The sequence below is a fragment of the Gymnogyps californianus genome, chromosome 8 (genome assembly GCF_018139145.2).
Source record: "Gymnogyps californianus isolate 813 chromosome 8, ASM1813914v2, whole genome shotgun sequence".
Classification (NCBI taxonomy): Eukaryota; Metazoa; Chordata; class Aves; order Accipitriformes; family Cathartidae; genus Gymnogyps; species Gymnogyps californianus.
This window is the reverse complement of record NC_059478.1, coordinates 32,389,378-32,411,067: the sequence shown is the minus strand read 5'-3', so window position 1 is coordinate 32,411,067 and position 21,690 is coordinate 32,389,378. Positions and strand designations below refer to the sequence as shown.

Here is a 21,690-nt window from a genome sequence, read left to right as displayed (position 1 = left end):
GCAAGAGAAAGCTCTAGTGAATCAAACTACTTGTCAAAGTAGGTACTTCACAACTAATGTTTGGCAGCTATCAGAGTCCAATACTGAAAACGATTCCTGCTCCTCCACTGGAATTACCAATGTGAGTGGAGATGTATAGGTAGAGATTTACTCTAAGGAGGATGTGGAGAAATACGTCCCCCATTTGCATCATTGTTAGATGATGTGACACAGCTGCAGCTACTGATCGCCCAACTGCCCCCACTCACTCCCATTTACCGAACGGCTGGGTCTGGCCATGCAGAAAGTAAGAAATTCCAGGAACAGGAGCTGTATTTTACAGGGAGAGAGAAACTGCCTCATTTCTCCAGAAAAAACACCTTACTTAGAATGAACAGCTGGATACAACACTCTGCTTGACTGTCATCAGAAAATACAGCCAATGTAATCAGCAGCCGGTGTTTACAGAGCACTCATCCTGTATGTTTTCAGAGTTAAGAATCGAGAGGGAATCCTGCTGACAGAGGACAGCAAGGTCCCTCGAGATCTGCCATCAACTCCTGAGGCTTGCAGTGGAACCCCAAGCTCCAGTGCTCTCACAGCGCTGTCAGGGGAGTTAGGTGCCCCGGGTGGAAGCTGCAAACCGGGGCTGGGCAAAAGGGGATTTGCTTGCGTTAGCCAACAGGAAACATTTGCCTGGTAAACATTAGATTCTGCCCCTTACTTAGTCTTAGCTTTACACAAACCGCTCCTTCCTTCACACCTGTGAACCCTTTCATCAAGGCAGATATCTAAGCACTATCTTCCAGAAACTGAACAGGACTGTATTCTACCGCTTGCATACAAATACACCACCCACATATACAGTGATAGCCTGCTCCTATGCAATATTTTAGTGGTTAGACCACTCAGGATGTGGGAGATGCTGGTTCATTTCCTTTCTCTGCTTCAGAAGATGCAAATTACCAGTTTATAAGGGTGGAGGGCATTTTCCTTCCTCTTACAAAGCTGTTACACTTTCAATAGACTAGATAGACTTTCTAGACTTTCTTTCTGGTGCAGAAAGAAAGCCTAAGGAGGTATGCTATCTAGTCTAGCAAGTAAGGCACAGCACCTGACAGGGAATGGGGCAGTGGAACTTGGGTCCTAATACTTGCTACAAAGACTAGTTATGTATTCTGCACTGGTTGAACACATATAATTCTTGCAGCGAGGGCTGGAGAAGGCAGGTCATCCATCCCCTGGCAGGCCACCTGCTTCTCTTGGAAGGATGATTCATGTTTTCTCTTCCAGGACCAACAGAGGTTGACGTATACGCAGCCATGATTCCACTGGGAAAAGAGAATGGCAGTGCAGTCCTACACCATCACAGGATGCATGGATGCACTTCCCTCTAGTCCATGTTAATGGGATGGCTAAATCTGCAACTGTTGTTTTCTAGAAGGTGGGAATTGCTCCAAAAGGAGGAAACAAGAGAATTCCCTCACAAAATAAGTCTGTATGTTTGCAACACTGGAACAGCAAAAAAGAGAGGTCTTAGTCAATGGGACAATGTTTTTTTTGTATTTAGACCTTGCTCTTCATTAGCAAAATTCCGGACCCACTGAAGGATGCTTAAGGTTTGCTATTGACTTCAATAAGGCCTGGACTTCATGTCAAAATAGTTTTGAGGAGGAGAAATTAAAAATTCAGGCCTGTTCCTGTTAAACTTGATGCACGTTCTCCCTATATTTAAACGGGCCAAACTTTAAAGACAGTTTTTGCTCGCAATTAGGGAATATGCTCCAAGATGCAGTTTACTGGCATTTGTGCATCACACATGTTTAGTAAATACACCAGCAGGGAGGTTTCAGCACAAACAATAGTCTGCTCAAGCCATAAACTTACATTACAGCTGATTCTTGTCATGAAGTTAAGTAGGAAAACAAAACAACAAAACCTGGTTTCTCAAAATACATCACTACTGTGTCAAGCAATCCTGATTTCTCTTAGGAACGCACCTAACAAATACGAGAATCTTGCTCAGTTCTCCCCTATCAGCTCTAATGCACTGACTTACTTTCGCTAAAGATGTATGCGTGCACATGTGTTTGTGTGTCTGCGTAAGATTTTGGCTGACTAAACCCATTAAAGAGCAAGAATAGCTGCACTGAATTTAAAAAGGCATTTATGACTCCAAGTGGACGAAGCTACGTCACAAACATTGCAAAGACATTTGGTTTTGTTTTGTTTTCTCTTAAAACTACAAATTAATACAGCTTTAGTTTTCAACACCTCTATGGGGCAAGCCTTCTTTTACAATTTCAATAACAAAATGAAATGCAACAGAAAGCAAATCCTAAAATAACCTGATTTTTAGACCAATTCCACATCACTGACCTTACTGAGTACACAGCGTAAGGTCAAAATTCCCAGTTAGTATCTGCTCTGAACTAGTGATGGAAGAGTGCTGAGAAGCCAAATGTCCCATTTCATTCCCATCCTACAGCTGTGAACACAATACGTGTCTCTACAGGTGGGAAGGAACATTTAGGGCAGAAGGAGCCTGTGTTTTTGAAGTCTCATCTCAAAATACTTTTGATGCAGCAAACTTTGCAGTACTCTGTACTCTACTGTGATTTCTGAAGGAAGAATCTAGCTACACCAGATGTATCAAGCTTAAAATCCAACTGCTGTGTAGTCTGAAGAAACCAAATAGTCCAAGGATATTAAAGGCACAATGATGCTTTGTGAAATCAGGGGAAGTTCTAAACATCAAGAAGGACAATATAGTTAAAAACCCCAAAACCACCGCCCTTTCTTCTGTCATTAATCCACAATTTACCAAACTGCCCTATATGTCTGATAACACTAAAAGGTTTAGATTGATTAAAAGACCAAACTCTCCCTGGAGCCAGTACTTCTGGCCTAGTATTTTGGACACCCACAGGAATTTACCAGGACAGGATATTTCCGTGCTGGCTCTTCTCAAATTACACTGAGACTTTCCTATCATCTTACTACTGAAGTACCGTTTGTACACATTCCAGCAAACTTTCAACACATAAACAGAGCAAACGAGGGAGTTGCGTATCGCCACACTGATGAATATAGCCAGTGGGGTACTAGGTTATCATTTTTTTCTGCTGTGGGAATTTTAACTGGAATAAAGAACATTGGCTATCATGCTGGGCTTTATTGATACCGCATATGGCATCATCAGATTTCCTATTTCCTCCTTCCACTTAAAGAGGTTAACTCACATTTTGCAGACTCTGGGTTTTGATGCACGTGGAAAGTGAGAAAACTGGGAAATAACATACTCCCCAAAACAGACACACAATCTTTGAGAAGCAACAGGGCGAACATTCTTCCGTAGATATATGCGTAAGAAATAGCAAATGGTTTCCATTTCCCCTCCTTGAAATATTTGGATGATGCTTAAGTTTTTCAAGCCATGCAGCAGCTGGCATTTGTATTTTCATAATAAAAAGTCCAAATTCTGTTTGAGTATACATACCACCCAATCCCACTAAAACACATGACTAGACATAAGCGTAAGGTTGGAGAAATAGTGCAAAGTTTGCCGCAGAACCCAGAAGATAAGCACAATTTGCCAGACTCAGAGCTATTTTTGTTACAGTAATACCATGTCCTTTTCATAGCTTTCTATTGCCTTCAGACATTCTTATGATGATACAGGAGGATGAATGTGGTGTCATTCTTTCTTTTCCTTTAATGAGCTTAAGAAAATCCTTAATCTTTTTAGTACAAAAACAACATCTGTTTTAGATTTATGGGCAATTGATTTTTATTTTTAAAGCAAATAAGAGATGTCATCCTTCTTTGAAAGTTAAAATACGAATTCAAAGGGAGCCTCAGATTTTCTGCCTTCTATTTAACTTAAATTCATCCTGTGACACACTCCTATTGTGAGGCATATTAACGTTTATTATTTTTTACATATAGTGAAACTGAAACACGGAGAGGATATCCTCTGTTAGACGTCAGAATGATCTCTGCACAACAATTACTGCAGCAGGAATTTGAAGATGGGAGATGAGAAGAATCTGAACCTATTCACACTTTGAGTCATAAGCAGCACCTACAAATATTGCCCTCGTCTGTGATGATGCTTGCTTAAAGAAGTATTATACTCGGACAAGCAATTCCACCTCACAGTTATGCTATCTGTGGATGGGGAAGAAGCCTTTTGTGCAGGAAAACGTCACCTTTCCATGTCTCCCCAACACACGCATTCCTACTTGCTCAGTCCATCACTTCAGATGAGATGAGCATTAAGCAGTTCCAAGATTCCTGCTTATTTGAAGGGAAAAAGAGTCCAACACCTTCTGAAAGGGAGAAGGGGAAAAAAGTTCTGTCTGGGAGGATTTAACCTCAGTGTGTGCTTTATAAAAGATCATACTAATATGTAAGATATGTAAACATTATAGAGCAATCAGAAACAAATGAAATGATGAATTCAGTTTAACAATATTCAGCTGTGGTGCAACTGCCAGAAGGCACTTTTTGTTATGAATAGATCATTTGGATGAGTTACAGACCAGATTTCAATCCTGGCGTGTGCTAGGAAAATCAATGTCAAACTATCTAAGATCAGAAGGTATCAGCAGTACATCTGGCAGCCCACAGAAATGAAAAATGTCTTTAAAATATATAATGATATATAGAACTAAGCTAAAGTATGAAAGGACCGGCTTAAATGGCACTAGTATGAGATCTGTAATGTATTTAATTTAGTTTAGCCCTTCCCACTTGCCTCTCCCTCTAAAACAAAAACAGGCAAAAAATCCACCTCTATTGTAAAAGTCTACGTGGAAAAAAGCACTACTTACCACCTATAGGCTAACTTACAGCTCATGTAAGTGAATCAAAGGAGTCAGTGCCTTTCATCCAAACTAAGTTCAGCTTTCAGGACTGTCATTTGGTACAAGGAGTGGAAAAGAACACAGACCTTCACAGATGAGAATCACCTAGGCATACGGCCATCCCATAAAATGAGCAAGTCGCAATGCGAGATTTATTTTACTTAGCTTTGTTTTGCTAGACTAGCCATAATGATCAGGCACATGCTTGTGTTTCCTCCTCAGTTTTATGTAAATGTTACGGCAATCAGAGACAAGATAAAATAAAACACGCCACACTGGTGAGAGCAGTTTTATGGAAGCATGAATTTCAGCAGAATTTTCTTCCTTAGTCGACACCATCTGTTGCTGGTGTAGGCTTACACAAATTCCTTACAATAACACCATTGGAGAATTTGGCTGTTACCTGAAAAGTAAATCTTTATATTAACAAGGTATACTGCTATATATCCATCTTCTTCCATTTTCATTTCTGCTTCCTAATATTGGGCCTCTGATACCTGGCAGCATTCTAGTATCACTATCAGAATCTCTATTCACTTGCAGTACACCATAGAGAGAGAAAATCAAATTTCTGTGGAACTATTCTTGAATTACACTCACTTACATGAAAGCAAAATTAAGCCTTCATTCTACTGTCACAACTTTTTCAGAGTAACCATTTGCTAATGAGAAGCTAGGTCAGAAAATTTGTTTGAAAATCACCTCACTTATCAGCTTCTACAGCCAGAAACTCAGAATAACAGCTGCTTTTGTTAGGCTAAGGCAGGTATGAAAAAAGATCTAAGATATTTATGGAGAGTAGGGAAAGAAACAAGGAAAAGCACGGTATCAGTCACCAACTAATAACTGCTCTTTACAGTTGTGGACTTTGATCATTGACAAGTCAAATACTTTCATTAACTTCTCTGCTGACTTTTAACTTTCAATGTTTCTGACTGACTGTGGATTGAGAACACTGACATTCATTCAATTCAGGGGTTTTACACTGATGCATAAAATCCTGTATTAAGAAAACTGTATCACTTTGCTTCTGCTGACAGATGGGTCTTATATAGCTATTCGACCACAACTCTCTGACAAAGAATGAAAGAGATTCATAAAAAAAGGAGAGAATTCAAAGGGAAACCCAAGAATGTCTCATTTCTAGGTTTCTGGTTCAACCTTAGGTCATAGTAATAGCTACTGAATATGTGATTTAAGAACAGCACTTTCTGGTGGCATATATATTAACTGGGCAGAGTTGGGGCACGCAATTGTATTTTCAGTGAACTGATGCCTACTCTAAAATTGCCATCCTGGCATTATTTCTCAAGCACTAAATGGGTTTAAAACTAAGCTTCCCCATAACTCTGGAGGCAATTCTCTAGGTTAAGCCTATGGTGAGTACAGTCAACTTCTTAAAATATATTTATTATTAGCAGTAATTACATACTAAACACATAACAGCATTCAAGCTTTAGCCTGATGTAAAATGTATTTAAGAAAATAAGGTCTTGGAATACAAGAAATGTACTGCAGAACACAAAAGGAAATTAAAATTTATTAATATTCCAATTCCTATAGGTCATATACCACCAGTAATTTATTTGATTATATTTTAAGCTTATGTCCCCTGGCCATCATCGCTTTGCTATGTAGCTGCATAGCTTGTGGTGGCAAGTCACATAGCTCTCGTCCATGTGACAGGTTGGCATCCCTTGGGCCATCCACAGTGACAGAGTTGCTCTGCAGTGATATTAAGACTAGGCCACAAAAGCTAACTTTGCACAGAGCTAACTTAATCCCACTGGAAGCATGGAAGTTACTTGAGCGACAACAACATAGATACAGAACATGGACGTCGGGATTCTGCCTCAACATATCTGTCCACAGGATTTTGGTAACCTGTTTACATGCAGGTGAAGAATTCTGGCTTATGTGATGAAATCACTTTCATAAATGCCTTGCTGAATATGCACTCCATCATTTGTTGCCAAGGCTATGTCACAGGTTTAGCAAACCTAGAGACATGGAAAGTTACTAAACCTTAGAGACTCCCATTTAGTTATGAGAATGGCAACAGAATGAATCAAAGCAAAACAAAATTGTCCAACTATGTCTATTGAGATTGCGCAACAACAACAAAAATATTCAAAGACATCAGGCAATATTTTTGCAGTATAAGATACTGCAAGATAAGATTTCTGACTGTGGAGCCAGGCAAGGCTGGAAGAGACAGACAGAAAGGCAGATATCATCCAAACCAGAAAAAACCATGCAACAGAATCAAAAGGTTCTGGGCACTGCCCAGAGCGTAAACTTATGGCTAGAGAGTGGCCTGTGGTAGGAAAGTTGAAACAGAAACATGTATTCAGTATTATTTTTTTGCCCAAGTTGGTTTCTTTTGTGTTGGCTGCAGTAAAGACATGTTTTTATGTCACCCATGTCCCTTCACTGCCTTTAGTCTCATCAGAGGCAAGTGTAAAGGGCGACTGCTCGCAGGACTGGAGCTCTGGCAGAGGCATATGTGCCTATTTAGTTCTCAGGGCCTGAGGCAATGGGCCTGAGGGGTCTCGGACGAGAGTTTACACCCAGAAAATGTAATTGAGAGGCTGAGAGAAGACAATGATATTGCTTATTTACACACCACGATAACATTAAGAACACAGGTCCAGCACATTTCAGGCCAGCAGCTCAGCAAGGTTCCAAGTGCAGCAGACCCACAAAGGAGATGTATGACAATATTTTTGATTTTGTTGCTTATTCTGCACTTGCTAATATCACAAACTTGTATGACAAAAATCAAACCGATCACAACCACAATAACACCCTTAAGTAAAAATTACTAGAATTAGAAACATACAGAGAGTATGCATGAAAATGCAGACTGGGATCTGAAATTTCTGATGATGATTTGGAGCTCGTATTCCAGTTCAATCCCTGCTTTCATTATTTTCCAGATAAAACTTTCAGTACAACCTAAAACTAGGAGAGACAGATGAATTCTTAGGGACTACTGTTACCTCTCATTCCAAATAGTAACCCTTATGAGAAGGGCAGCAAAATGTGAATGACACGCATGCAGAACTATTTTTAATTTTCTAAATTTTCCATAAAACATTAACTGGTTTACAAACTATAGACCAAACAAGGTATGTGATTAATGCCCAGTAAAGAAACCAAACTCCCAGGGCAACTTGATTGCCTCGTCTCTGAAAATATTTCAGGTGAGTACGCGATGGGACTATATACTGCACAACCTGGCTTTATATCTAACAAGAATTAATTAGAGGGAAACTTCACTGGGATTATTAAACATTTCCACTGTGAGATTTTTATTCAAGGCTAAATAAGGAAAGGTATCTGAAAATTGTTAAAATCTTATGATTTTTAATGAAAGAATATGCTGAATCACAATAAGACTAGTTATTCAACTTGTACTTAATTTATGTTTATGGGTATAAAGAGAAATTCATCTGGATCAAGTGCTTCCAGCCTTGGGAACCAAAGCCTCAACTTGTACAAACCAGCATATTAACCATCAACTTCCATGGAGATATGTTGATTTTTACTGTCTGAAGATCTAGGTTAACACTTGTATTTAGACACTTAAGTACTCTGATTTTCAAAAAAGCCAAAGACCCACATTTCTCATTGATTTCTGGCTCAAGAACTTCGAACAAGAAGACAGCTGTTTAGGTATCCAAATGTGGACTTGGGCACCTACCCTTAGGAAGTTTGTTGGCCCTAGTTTCATAGTGTCTATAATTAAGAATGCTAGCAAATGTCCATACAGGTCAGAGACACCTCTTCAAATGACGGACAGTAGATACTCAGATACAGAAGAAGAAGAAAGAAATCTGCCTGCTTCTGTATGTTCATATTCTTCATTTCCTAAAAGTAGGGAACAAGAGAGTTCTTGAAGACAGCTCCTGCAGTCAGTGCTTTGTCTCCAAGAACATCACACTAGCTCCTTAGGCACGCTTCAAAAACTGAGAACTGGACATGGCTTTACTAGATACGCTCCTCACCAAGGGGGATGACCACATACTCAAATGTTTACTGCTTTAAAACTAATCCACCAGTAGAAACTATGAGGCAGCGTTTGGGGTTTTCCCCCCTCTCCCAGAGGATCCTGGTTCCTAAAACAGTTAAACACAGCAATTAAAGTGTTGCTTAAAACTGACAACAAAAAAAAATATCAAATTTAGCAAAAAACCCCCTGTTTTACTCAGCTGCATTTTATTTTACCTTTTAAAATGCAATAGATCAGGCCCTTGCCAAGAGCAGGGAATGCAAGAGGTCACAGGCTGCACTTGTGTAAGCAGCTTTTCTGGAGGTATGCCACCAGAACCCAGTTTGAAGTTGCATTTCTGAGAAAACCTTCTGCAATGGATACTATGGGGCTTAACTAACTCACTGTACTCCTTAACAGAGCAACAGACCCCTCTACATGGCGGCCCATTTTTAGATAGCAGCCAGGTCCAGCCTCTTCATCTGAGCTGACTGTGGGTATTTTATGCTTTTTTTAATATGCTGCATCAGTTTTCAGCCAATGGTATGTATGGTATTAGTATGTCTTAGGGTACAGCCGCATGAATAAATTATTATGGGCAAAACTAGGAGGTCAGTTGCCCGGCAAAACCACCTCTACTCATCATCTTTCTGTGGCGTATCGTGTGACAGATCCCAGGGACCTCGCACATTCCACAGGAAACCAGGGCCAGGAGTGCTACTGCAGAGTTGCTGACATCGTGCAAATACACACTATAGATTACTCAGTTAATTTCTTCATCTGCCTGTACTCTTATTACTTGATCATACAAAAGGATTTAAAAATTCTCTCTCTCTCTTTTTTTTTTTTTAATACTAATCTTATGAAAGAAGCTTGCAATGATATTGGCCTTCAAATATTAACCAGCAAAGCCGGACAACTGAGATTTGTTTTAAATAGAATAATATTTTTCACATTATAAAATCCTGCCATTTTTCTGAGGGGAAAATACAGTGCAAGACTGGTACCTACCTCTCCTACTGTAAACTTTTTACTTTCTCTCTTTGCACTCCAAACTCCAAATTCAAAAGCAGAATATAAAAACAGGAAAAAATGAAAATTATATTGGAAGCAAAATGCTCTTCATTTTGTTTGCCTTACTATTATCTATTTTAAAATGGTGAAATGTTAATAAAATATCACTTCTCTGCCAAAAAATGTATTTTTATAAATCTCCTTTTCAGCCAGGAAAAGATGTTAGTAAAATGAGAGACAGACAGACAGACAGATGGAGAGAGAGAAGAAAATTTCAAGCATGATTAAATCAAATAGGGTGAGTATATATTTTATTTTCACTATATATTGCCTACCTCATCAGGGCAAGGAAACTCAACTGTAAGAAAGTTGAGTTTGGCTCACTGCGTTTAGGGCTGCATTAAACCTTCCCAATTAATTTTCTCCTCACAAGGACAGAAACAGAGTGCGTACTCCAGTTCAGAAATGGCACTGAAATCCAAACAATGTACAATGCTTAGCCACCGAACTCTCACAAGGCTACCAGCAACGTCCTTGTAGCTCCTTCCCGTTCAAACAAATCTTCTAGCTGTACATATGGAGCCTGTCCCTCCATGTAGTTTTTGATAAAGGCAGAAGAGACAGCCTACAACCTATATTCTCATTATCTCTCTCTATGCCACAATAAAGGAGTTGTGAGGAGGATTAGAGGTATCACAAACACATGATCCATGACCCACGCTTTAAAAGCAGATGATGCACCATGGAAAAAAGGTGCAAGGAAGTGTTAGGAGATGCGATGTATCTCTCAGCCACCTCATCTTATCTTTACCCAGGAGCGCTCTGGTCACAGAAGCTGAGAGGGCCACACCTGAGCAACGTGTTCAAGTCATGTTTCAATTGTTTGCTGAAATTTGCCTGCTGTTTGCAAAAGATGGGAGCTGTAATAGGACATGAGTGTTTGGAAGTTGGCCACTTAAAAGCGCAAGCTAGAAGAGGAGCATGGCTTAATGGTATCTGTATCAGGAGCATTAAGTAATCACCCTCCCATGCTACCTGTAGCCACTTGTGAGACAAACAATTAGAGAAGGGAAATATAAAAATCAGTGCCCTGGAACAGACACAAACTTCTCAACCTTCTATGAGATCCACAGAGAGCTGGCAGATTTCTGCCAGCGATCTCCTGATCATTGAGTGATGACTTTACTGATCCACTGTGAGCAGCAGACTCTCATGTTTGCATTCATGTGGGTAATCCACCCATGAAGCACTAAAAAAACCTCCGAGTCGTATATATGAATCAGGGTCGCTAACCTCACATGTGATGGACAAGAATAGCAGCTTGGGGTTAGGTAGCTCTACCATCTTGAAAGTTGGATCCTGAGACTCCTGCTATAAAGAGGCAAGTCCTGAACACTGTTCAGGTAAAACTGAAACCAATGAACAGAAAATCTGAGCAATAAGATCTATCCTTTGAATTGAGCAACAGGCAAAAAGACCAAGATGGTAGGAAAGTACTCCTGAGACCAATGGGCTGGGGAGGCTGCCTGTGATCCAACAGATGATACCTTCTAAAAAGGTATCATAAACTAAAAGGTGTTAGAGGGGTAGATGTACTTGTTTTCTTTGTAGAAGAATGATGCTGTTTTCTTTGTAGAAGAATGATGCTGTTTTCTTTGTAGAAAGAAGAGTTTTACGAGGAACTGTCAGATGGTTGTGACACTGGACCCAAGAACTGAGAACCATCCCCAGAGACGGGCTGGAGCAAGTGGATCAAACAGCTTCTGTATCAGTACAAGGAGAGGCCAGGAGGGTCTAGAGAATAGTTTCAGATTAACAGCTAGGTCATTCAGAGTCATATATGAGATAGGTCTCCAGAAGATCACAATGGGAGCAGAGAGAAGTCTAAGCACAGCATCCGTCTCTAGAACTGTCCCTAGGTTTGCTCTCCCCAGACACAGAAAAACAATACTGGTGTCCTCAACAGAAAATTTGCACCCTTATAAGTTTTTATTCCTTGGATGTGAGGTTAACCTCCTGTGTTTATTCCAGGAAGCAAACTTGGAACTAAGCCTGGGACAACCTGAGAGTTTCAGCTCTGGAAGAAGTTAAAGAAGAATGAATTCACAGGTAATCATTCCAGACTCATTCAGTGTCCATCATTTTCATCTGACTAAATCAGAGATGCAAGAACTTTCAAATGTCTTATCAGGCACCCTGACTGAACGCTCAGCTTTGAAACAAAACCTTTAAACTAGATGAATTTTGACAGCTCCAAGCTTGAATGTTCACACACATTTACTTCTGCCTTTTATCAGTATCCATTAACACTAAGTATATTTTATGTTTTGGCTTGGGAAAGTAAACAACAGGCACACAGTAGCATATCATCCTTTTCTTTGTATTCCCAAAGGTCAAGGTTTCTTACATAAATTGGCAAAAAAGAGCTTTAATCTGTTAAATTGTTTTCAAGATCCAAAACAGAAAAAAAAAAAAAGCCCACATTTGTGATGGATTCAGAAGCTTTTTGCTAAGCACTTAAGCACTAGCAGTTCTGCATTGATTTATTTTATTGTTTTATTTAGTGAAATGTCTGGATACAGATATACAGATTAACCTTTTTTTTTTTTGCTCATATTTACTGTGTCGCCTTCCTTGAAATGGGAACTACAAGTGTTTTGATAAATGGACTGAAAGGTTGTCTGGTTACACCATAGCTTCTACTTGTGTCCTCTGCTGAAATGCTGTTATGTACCCTTCTAAAGCAATGCTGCTCCATGACTCACAGCAGTTACTTCTGTGCCTCTCATAACAATAGCTCACTGGGGATACAGGGCCTCAAATGAGCTAGAACAATTTATACCACCCATTTATTTTTACTTCTCTTCCAATGATAGATACTTACTGTCACAAAATGCCAGTTTATGTGAAGATTATAAATCTTCCAGCACAGACAACTAACTGCAGGCCATTTTAAATATGCACTTTATAACACTACAATTTGCTGCTATGGTAAATTAAATTCCTGAAAGCTCATCACAATATGAACTAACTCTTCTCAATGTTTAAAAAAAATAAGATCAAAGCCCAAAGATCCATATAGCCTGCTAACCTGTTGTTAACAGTGGCCAGTAACAGCTGGCTTAGGGAAGAGCATAGGAACAGGGTAAACATACAATAATTCTTCCCCAGAATGTCCTCCCAGCCTCCAGTGAGTTGAGGTTCAAGCAAATTTCTGTTCTTACTTCCAACCACCACAAGAGACCAAGTCTTCAAAAGTGACTGTCTGAGATTGCAAACAAAACACATTTTTCATGAACGTTAGCAATCTCTCAGTAAAAAGCTCCATTTGTGCATTAGAAAAGAAATTTACTAGAATGCTGACTTGTAGATCAATATAAGTCTTTTACAAGAACACTGGTGTTTTTTAAGTGTCTCAGAATTATTTCTTTAGCTCACAGCCCTTCAACTTCAGCTCTGGTTCCTAAACAAACACACCTCAGATACCACTTGCAGCACTATTTTGTTTTAGGAGACTAGCAAGACCTCATCCCAACCTGAAAGGTTAGGAACTGTGCACATGGAACAGCTGCGTCACAAATACTGGTGGATGCCGCACCTCACTCACCAGATACAAAAACAACTCCACCTCCAAATGATACTTAAGAAAATCCCACCAAGCCTCCCAGCCAAACTCTGTGTAGTCCAAGGCAGGCCCAGTCCTTGTCACTGTGGCTAGAAGACAGCAGTGTGACGTGCTGGGCCAGCACAGAAACAGAGGGTCTCCGTAAGAGGTTTCTAGCACTGATATTTTCCGAAAGAGCTGATGGCAGAATTGTGAATTGTAGGAAGATATGAGCTATCTGGTCTCCTACCCTTTCCTGGAGATTGTATCGTAAGATCTTTGTCTTCTCTTGAAAAGTATTTTCATAGTTATCTCTATTATGCATGCAAAGTAGTCCAAGTCTTGATAACCCCAATCCAGTCAACTCATTGTATCAGATGTTGACAATCCTGAAGAACTCGGAGCTTAGTAGCTGATGTGACAGAAATTCAAGGCAAGGGTGGGAAAGAAATCTCAGATGTGTCATTTAAACAGGAAACTCAATGATTTTTTGCATGTAGGTATTATTCCTAACCTTATTATTTATGGGGGAGAATTATTCTTCAAAACTTGCAGTTCTTACTGCAATCAGTGGCAAATATCAAGGAAAATCAAAATCTTTTCAAATGAGGTCTGGTGTATTTATCTATGCTGGATGCCCTTCCACATACCTTAAGGCCCTTCTTATTTATTTATTGCATAATACAGTTCATTTTAGAGATTTATTTTCCTTTTTCACCATTAGGTAAGTATTCCTTCTATATTAGAGAAGGCCACTACCAACAATAGTATCATACTTACAGGTAAAATAAATCTGCAATACCCCTGAGTTACTGGGAGCAGATTTAGATATGGGATATGCTATCACACACTGTTTTAAACATATTTTTAAACATTTGAATAACTAAATGGGCAAATCCTGAGAACCTTACTTGGTGTTTATTCAGCCCTTACTTACTGAGACAAACTCCCAAGGACAGAGTAAACATTGAGAGAAGACCTCAGGCCTTCACCCACAGTTATAAACAATGAACTCAGCATAAACTGTGATTCCCAGCTGACACTGGGAGAAAAGCAGCAGCTAATGCTTCTCCTCATTTTGCTTCCAGAATGATTCTATGAGAAGAGATTTACTTTCTCCCTAATAAAACTTGCCCCATCTAAGATCTACCCCCACCCACAGCTGGAACAGCAACAGGAAACTTAGATGAAGAACTACTGATTCTTGAGAGGCTGAATAAAGTTGGAAATGGAGAAAAAAAGCCTTATAAGAGGCCTACTGCGCAAATACTGATGAAGTTTGCCTGACTGGGGGATTTGTTGCTGTTAAGAAAAGTAAAAAGATACTTAGAAATACCATTGCATCTATACCACCTTGGATCATGGAGTCCTTAATACCCAGCACTCACATATCACACCTTTCATTAGAAAGATCTCTGTCTGCACAGCTTCAGTTTCATGCTCATATTGCAAGTGGGTGAACTAAGGAAAGGCAACAATCTGACAGAATCATACAGCAAACCAGCAACACTAAACAAAATCTGGGATTTTGACCCCAAATTCCACACTACTCATTGCAAGTATGGCTAATTCCAAAATTTTAAAACTAACAGAAAACTATTAAGTTGTTTTTCATACAATTATTGTACACCCTTGAAAATTCTATTGAATTGTTTCAGGGCCCAGAGACAACCTAACTGATGACCAAGGACATCCCTTATCATATCTCATTTAATTTGTACTTTAGTTATTCTTTTACAGTTCAGTTAAGCTCTTGTAAGAAAAGGAGCACAAAAAGGAGTCTTTTTTTGTTCACTATGAGATCTAGACACAGGGAATAAGCAGGCTGTTTAATAATTCATGCCTACTTACAAAACCAAGATAAACAAGGGATCTGGAAAGGCCATTCATTATACATAAATATGCTTGTGATCTGAGAGAAATCCCCTATCCAGCTCTCCTCAACAGAACACTCCAGGAAGACACTCGGGTTTGCTCAAGACTGTGGGCTTCAGGCTAATACATTCTTCTGGGGCTAGAGAGGAGCAATCAGAATCGGTTAGTCTGTAGCGTTGATGAGAGTGTTGTACCTGTCAAATCTGATATCATCACTTTGAAGAATATAGAAAAGGAAACATAAAAATCTTCTGTTACAATAAAGGGCCGCCGCTGCTGCTGGACTTTCATGAACAAAACTGAGAATAATGATACATAGAGAACGGATCAAAATTAAGTAGCTTTATCCTGTCCTCTACGATGGAGTGATGCTATGCTATCTGAACATCAATGAAGGAAGACAATTTTATAACTTTCCTAGCTACAGAATCCAGAATACAATCTCCTTCCTACAACAGAAGAAACAGAATTCCCCAAACCCTATTAAAATATACAATTGTTATAGTCAGGAAATAAAGGTGCAAGGTGCTAGCTTCTAGAGCTAGATCTACTAACAGGTAACCTTCAGTCCCACACTGCTTTAAGTGGAGAGGCCCAAATTAGGCAGCCCAATATTTGCGGCAGCCAGACCAGATAAATCTTACTAGTGTCAACATAAGTACATAGGAAGCTCAGCCTCTCTTGCTCGCTCTTTCTAAGGCAAAACATGGGAAAAGGAGTGAGGAACAGGAGAGGAGCCCTATCAGCAGTCAGACCTGGAAGAAGCCCAACATAAGCCTTTATATCCATTGTGCTTACATCAAAAAGAATAGACAATCCAAGGAAGGAAGAAAACAGCTCTCTGGTTTACAGATTGTTTATCATATAGTGCAATATACTATTGCCTGTAATGTGTAAATGCTGTCATTTCAGAACACGGAAGAACTCTGCAATATACAAGGCGAAATTTCCAACTCAGATGTCATACACTCCGAAAGCACTGGATAGGTGCAGTTTGTAAAAGTAAAGACATAACAAAAACCTATGAAGTGCCTCAAGTCTTCCACCTAATAAAACTGGAATAACAGTTCCTACTCTCTTACCCCATTCATTCACTGTTGCAAAGAACCCCAAGACTACCAAAGAGAAGACACTGCAGAAAGGCTTAGTATTATAAATCCGACAGCCTAATGCATGGCTCTGTGTCACACAGGGTAGTTTGCAGTTAACCGCAGTATGGAAACCACCGCGTCTGTTGAGATTTTCAAAGCAAGCGTTTTCACTGATGTCAGTGAGATGTCTCTAGAATATCAGCCTTCATATAGTCTCCAAGCAGAATATTTTTCAAAGCATTCCCTCTGTCCACATCTATTCTTTGAGTCTTTGAACTCAAATGATCTGTTCACAAAAGGGAAGGAGAGCTGACTGCACAGTTTTCTGGACATGTTACTAAGCATTATCTAGTTTATGTACAACAGAGATTGTATCGCTTTCAGCTACTTTCCCCTGAACAGGTTGATTACCAGCAAAGTGATGGGGTGCGAAACTTGGATGTCTCTGACAGGCATACACTAAATAGGAACGTCCCATTCTCCCAGTCATCAAGGCATACCTTGAGCTTTGAATTATGTCAGGCCAGGAACAAAGGAATCTTGCTCATAACAGAAACTTTTAATAACTCATTTACTGAGAAAGCCTCCCTTTCATCTCTGCCAAGCTTTAGGAAAGGCTGGGAGGCAAGCAGAAATAAACATTATACAGACTCACCACTGCTGGCTTTAAAGTAAACTCTCCAACTTCCTATTTACATTTCAAGATCTTAAGCTTTGTGGTTTACTAGTTCTGCAAGTAAGTGCTTTGGGTTTTGGAGGCTGCCTGCACATGATCTCCCACCACTACTGAAGTCTTCCTAGCTTTTATTAATATAATAAGGAGGTCAGAAAAGCAACAATCTTTTATATACCCTGCTAGCAGAAATATTTTACTTCTCGCCTTTTAAAAACAAAACAAAGCAAGCAAAGCATACAATGTCAAATTAATGCCAGCAAAGGGGATATTACAGTTTTGTTTGTTTCTTTTTCAAACCAAAGATGCTAGAACATGGAACGAGACAGTCTCATTTAAAAAGGGTGTGGAGGACTTCTTTGAGGGACAAGTAGAAGGCGGCAATTTTATGGATATATAACCCTTCTAAGGCCATAGGCTGAAAAGGCACCTAAATAGGCTCTGTGACCTTTTCCTCGGAAGGCTAAATCTGTGTACACTAAGGACGGGCAACCTGTAACAACAGTCATGAAGTAAATGTGGTTTTCATTTCATGCAGCCCTCCCTGAATGTAAAACGTCTTCATTAGCTGGGAAGTCAGCACTGTGACTGCTGCCAAATGCAATATATAAGCCAGCAGAACTGAACTGAATGAGGACAGAGCAAGGGAGAGGTTCCTGCGATACTAATTTATTTCTCCCATTTGAAAGACACTAGGCTCTGTGACTCATGTGCAGAACAGGCCTTACAGAAGAGAAGAATATTAAACAACCAAGAGGGCAGGCGCTTATCAATTTCATAAAGCTCTCACAGACATTTCAAAAACTAGTCTAGGCTGCCCTAGCTTCAATAGTTTTGCTTTTGTTTTTATTTTTTTCCTACTGCATTCCTCCCCCTTCTCCCCGCTCGCCTGACCCTCCCAAACCCAGCCCCTTTCCCCTGGTCAGGAGAAGGACAAATTGCTGCCTTTGCTAAACCCTGGGTCACAGCCAGTTGGCACTCAGACACGTTGCCCTGGGCTTCTGGCCCTGTCCCCTCGGAGACCGCACGTTTCACGTCAGGGATGGATGTGCAGCAGTGACTGAAGAGTGCGAGGCTGAAGTGCTGCACGCAGTCCTCCGACTCACTCTCCAGAAACACATTGCTTAGTGCCATCCCGCTAGATTAAATATAGCTGGCAAAGCAAGTACCAGCCTATTTGCTCCCTGCAAGGTTTCCCCTCATCACAGATGATTTCAAGCAGCTGAGGAGTCCCTGTGTAGTAATTACTCAAAACTCTGCTGCTTTAACAACGTGGCATGTTCTGAAGAGGAGACTCGCGTATCAGAGCCAAAATACACTGAATCCACTTGCTGGTCTGGCTCCCACCGAGATTACAGAGATCAGGCTATGAGAACACTTTGAGCCAGCATGTCTCTGCAGTCTCCACTCCAGGATGTACTGCAAAGGACACGTACTGTGCATGCTTTGGGGGTGGAAACGTGCTTTACACTCTATTTGTGTGAACAAAGCTGGCAGCTTGGGCGGATATTGTGGAGCAAAGAAGCTCTATTGTGTTTGCCAGTCATCACGAGAATCAAATGAACAAATTTAGAATAGCAAATTGGGCTGAAGTCCCTTTAGCAGAAAACAGGCAAAGACTAGTCAGACTTAGTAAAAGAGAGTATGGGATATTCTTCCTGAAATAATCTATAGTAAACACTGGGACAGCAAAATGATCTGCCCATTTTGCTGTTCATGTAGTTGCTCAAGGTCTGTCTTTTAGATCATGTAGTAAATCTGAAAAGACAGAAGATAAATTACTTGTGCCTCTCCAATTTAAAAAAATGACTAAATTACAAGCTTCAAACCACATACACATTATCACCCGAGGAAAAAAGAATTGCGCACCAAGCCAGGTGAGTCAGTTCCCAATGACAAGAGTCACAGAAGTAACAAAAACAGATGCAAAGGAAGAGACTCCATCTAAACCTGAAAAGATTCCCTGACAATCCCCAAAAGAAGTTTTGAGTACAGAGAGCTGATAAAGAAGAAGGAATGACTGAAGAAGCACACAGACCACATCACCAAACGAAGACAGAAAAAAAATATCAGAGACTCTGCATAGGAAGGAACACAAACCTTGTCTATTTGGGACTCAAAATGCCAGCAAATTCAGACCCCCCTGCCTCGGTAAGCTGAAATCAGGCCAGACAATGTTCCCATTAGAAGCTGCCCTGGCTACTTACTTCAGCTGTGAATCCAAAAAGGTGTTAGAGCAAGAATGACAAATATTTTCATAATGGAACAACTGTTCTGGGACAAGTGCAAAGCAGAACACTGATCTCTAAGTGAGCCTAATTCACCACAAAATAGGCAGAAATGAGAGTTTATACACATTTTATGAACAGGGCTATTTTATTCAATATGCATAAATAGCACATATCCTGTACACATACAGGACCCCATACTGCAGACAACAAAAGAGAAGATGAGGTGTTGCAAAAGAAGATCCCTGCTGTCTCTCACAATGAGCTTCAGTATTTCTGAATCTTGCAGCTCTGCACGCACGTTGTCCTTGCCCTCCATAAAAGTCCCAGTCTGGGGGAAGAGGCACTATGCCCTCCTAGTGACTCCATAACCCTCAGCACTCTCAATTTTCCCACTCCAGAACTATCATTTATTTCTGCTTACCATTTTAAATTGCTTCAAATTCCTTTCACAACCTCTGGCTACCAAAAACCAGTCCCACTCTGGTCCCAGTCTGTTAGGTGTCACATAAGTTTACTCAAACCTGTAGTCTCTTTGACAAAAACCTTACAGTCTAATGAAACATTTTACTTTGAGGAAAAAAAAAGTTTTATTATGTGAATTTAGTGCCCACAAGAAGACTGCTATGCTGATATCAGGTATGGGAAACTGCAAGATTTATCTACCAGAAAGAAGCAGCAGTACTGCTTGATCACTTGCTCCAAGGAATACTAGGAAATTTCTGGGTACAAGTACCCTGTCAAACTGCTTGTTCATATTACTGTTTTGCTGTTTACTAACTGGCACCTGCGAGTTAACTCAATTCATGGTGGTTTTACACATCTGCAAAAGGGCAAGCATGCTTGTGTTCAGGACTGGGACAAGATAATACAGATATCTGTACCTGAAATCCCTCCAATCACATAAAGGTTTCAGAAGAAAACAAAGGATTTTTGAAACCTTTAAAATATCCCACAAAACCCATAAGACACTGGCAGGAAGACAGGCTTTTAGGGAAACCAATTACCTTATTCCCAGAAGTTAGGGCATGTCTGTTAGACCCATGCAAACTACTAGTTAGGAATAACATGCAAGCTCCTATTTCAATGCCTCAAACTTGCTGCTATTTTACTATGAAAAACTACTCACACATTTTGTGTAGTCACCATGGCTACACAAGGAAAGCCTCCTAAAAGTTCCAAAACTAAATGCGGGTGCTGGAGCTTACAGACCCTGTCTGCAAAGCATGACGACATGCAGCAGCCCACTCAGAAAAGTCAGCCACTGAGTATCCATCACTTGAAAGGAATACCTACGCTGCACAGCCAGATCAAAGCTGCAGCAAATGAATCCCGGCCCTAAACTGAGGGACAATCCTTCACGAGTAGAAGGACAGCTTATTTGCCATTCCAAATGCAAATTCTGCCGATGACTTTTGCTAGGGCAAAGGAGGCGGCAGAGAATCATGTAAAATGAATAACTGTCCAAAAATATTCAGAAAACCATCTTTTCTTTTCTTTTTCCTCATGGATAATGGATGAGCCCTGAGGTGGCAGTGACTTTCAGCAACTACCAACTCAGACCTGGACTTGGATCAGTAACCTAATTACAACATGTTTTTTGCTTCTTTCATGAGCTATTCAAGTATCTCAACAGAAACACAAAATGCTTTGTGTGTGTCTGATTACCCCAAACTGTCAGTGGTTAATTCCAAAAGCGTATCCTCACTTAAAAATGGTAGTTCTACCACAAATTAAACTATTATAACCATGAGTAAAATTAGGTTCCATATTTGTACTTTCTAAAATATCAAAGGCATGATTAGCAAAGTCTTTTGTTCAAGATCTCTAGAGTCCTTGAGGTAATGAAAACTGGGTCATGGAGTAGTTTCTCTTAAAGTTTAAAGTAAATGCTGCGTTAAAGCAATACCTGCTTCCGTGACTCATGGAGTATTCGGTCTAGAGAATGGAGATACTGTACCAACACACATACACCAACAGTAGTACCCCTGCCCTCACCAAAAAAGGAGGAAGAGATTGAAAAAGAAAGGCATAGCAGATGATTTTGAACAGTTTCCTGTTACGATCCCTTGAAAGAAATCCAACCGTACTTTCACCCTGCTTTCTGTTTTCTGAATTTCTCCTGACAGTTGGCTCTTTCGTTTGCCAGAACCACAACAAAGGACGGCCTTGAGTTTCCACACAGGCCATTTTCTCCCTCTCTCGTCTCTGATCATCTCACAAAGGTATTATTGTTGCTGGCTCACTGGGGCTCAGTGCACCTGAGGCAGATCAAAGGCACTTTTTAATGCCCGCCTGACCACACAGGTCTCTCTCCCACTGCATTAAATTAAACTCGATGATTAATCTCTGTAGCCCTGAGGG

The 21,690-nt window shown here is 40.2% G+C and overlaps 1 protein-coding gene across 3 annotated transcripts in view; it reads right to left on the bottom strand.

The window, feature by feature from the left end:
- Window positions 1-21,690, bottom strand: part of FGGY (FGGY carbohydrate kinase domain containing) — a 150,114-nt gene that overhangs the window by 48,453 nt on the left and 79,971 nt on the right. The gene's annotated exons all lie outside the window — the stretch shown is intronic.